This window comes from Chrysemys picta, unplaced genomic scaffold, assembly GCF_011386835.1.
Source record: "Chrysemys picta bellii isolate R12L10 unplaced genomic scaffold, ASM1138683v2 scaf5281, whole genome shotgun sequence".
Lineage (NCBI taxonomy): Eukaryota > Metazoa > Chordata > Testudines > Emydidae > Chrysemys > Chrysemys picta.
Window position 1 is genome coordinate 863 of NW_027057981.1, and position 2,138 is coordinate 3,000.

The 2,138-nt window shown below is 45.5% G+C and overlaps 1 long non-coding RNA gene across 1 annotated transcript; it reads left to right on the plus strand.

Annotated features, from left to right (window-relative positions):
• Positions 1-544: 544 nt before the first annotated feature.
• Positions 545-1,514, plus strand: LOC135980636 (uncharacterized). Its single transcript, XR_010597601.1, has 3 exons — positions 545-660; positions 1,018-1,137; positions 1,391-1,514. It is a non-coding gene; the product is annotated as an uncharacterized LOC135980636 (long non-coding RNA).
• Positions 1,515-2,138: the final 624 nt, after the last annotated feature.

Genomic DNA, 2,138 nt, shown 5'->3' on the forward strand with positions numbered 1-2,138 from the left:
TTACCTGTAGAAGGACAGAGGAGCTGGATGGGGTGAGAAGGGTGTGCTTGTGTTTCCTGTGGCTGGCAGAGTCAGGAGCTGACACCTGGCAGGCACAGAGAAGGCTTCCTCATGCTATGGGCAGGTGGTAGTGAGGTACCTCACAACCCTGGGTACTCTCGGGAGGTGTCATAAAGGGTCCACAGCACTTCAGAGAAGGTTCCTGGTCCTTCGTAGTCCAGGGTTCTTTGTTCAAAATTTATTAGACCTATTCTCCATCCACTATAAAATCACTCCTCAATGGTCAGATTTCTTGGCTCCATCTCATTCTCCAATTCACTGTCTATCTGGGTTTGGAGACTGAGAGGAATCATCAGGCAAAGGTTTAAGAACAACAGGTAGAGGAAGTCTGGGTTGTTGATGTTTACAGTTCTCAATAGGGAAATAAGCTTCCCATGACACCTGAATATTGGAAAGCTTAAACAGAGAACAAGGAAGAAAACAAACAAACCCCACAACAATCCCCAAATTCTTGCAATTAACCATCTACTTTACCTCTTGTTTTACACTCAGTTCCTAAGAACATCTCTGGAGACGATAGACAACAGTGCCTGGAGCAGCCAGATAAGCCTTGAGTTGAGCCAGCAGATGGCCAGCTATGCCAGCCCTTCCAAAGAGAAGGTTTGTTATCTGTTAAGGCTTAGTTTCTAGTTAATTTCCCTTGAAATTCTGATTGGGGGGCTGCATAAGGCTTCTCTCAAGGCTTCATTACTTTATATTTTATTCTGCATATAAAATTTGTTTTTACTTGTTCCCTGCTCTCTTGCCCCCCCCCCCCGCCCTTCCAATATTTGCTTGGACAGGCTGCTTGTCTGTACTGCATTGTTGGTTCTCTGGCTGGGCTAGATGTTGGGATGTTTCTGCAGTATGGATGCTTGGACTTGGCTATCTTGTTCCTTCCTGAATGTTGCTGAGCTGGGTCTGTACTGACAGGCACGTTGTGTTACTGATACCTCAGTGCTGGTCTCTTTCTTTCAGAGTTTCCTGTATAAGGCGCTAGGAACATCCTTAGCAGTTTGTCAGGACCTGGTCCACGTTAAATCACAGATTAATGCATTTCTGACGACAACAGATTATATGGAAGCCCCTGAGAGAGAGGTGAGGACTCTGTCCCTCTCCCCACTTTACCAAGTAATCCCTGAATGCTCCCTGTGGGGCTCAGCTCTGAGTTGGCTTGGGACAGATGCCATTTTGCTTCATATCCTCATTGCTATTTCACTCAGCCCCCTCCCTCTCCCCATGTGTCTCAGGCCTCATTGGCACTTTACACCACTTCAGGTGAAAGGAATGGAGTCGTGGGGTCTATCAGGCACCTGGTTAGATCCTAACCAGTATTTTTCTTGGGTGACAGGGAGTCATTTCCGTCCTCGCATTCTCTGCTGAGAGCCACTTGGACCTCACCTTGAACGCACTTCAGGAGTTTGGGGCTGCAATCAGCAAGGTTAAGATTTCTGGGCTCATCGACCGTCTGAAGGTAAAGGAGCCAGGGGGTTCTCTCAAACTTCCTCTCCCTCTAAAGCAGGGGCAGCAACCCTGTGGTAGTGTCTGCTCTGGTCAGCTAGCATTGTCCCCCAGTGTATGCGTTCTGTGTGATGCCTGCAGTTAAGCAGGGAGGAGCACAATCTGGAGCTGGGGTTCTCTCAAATGATTTTTATCGTCTCATGGCTTGAGCACCCCTCCCATGCACAATGTGTGGGAACTACATCAGTTGCTTGCATGGAAAAACATTTAAGGTATTTTTATATGTTTTTTAATCCCGGAAATGAGAAGGTGTTGCAAGCAACATGTGGCTAACGAACCTGCTGTAGGTAGACCACCAGTGGTCTACAGATGACAATTATGGAACCTCTGATTTAGAGCAGTGGTTCTCAACCTTTCCAGATTAGTGTACCCCCTTTCAGGAGTCTGATTTGTCTTTTGTACCCCACATTTCACCTCACTTAAAAACTACTTCCTTACAAAATCAGGCATAAAATTATTAAAAAGTGGCACAGCACTGAAAAATTGCTTATTTTCTCATTTTTACCATATAATTATAAACTAAATCAACTGGAATATAAATATTGTATTTGCATTTCAGAGTGTAGTATATAGAGTAG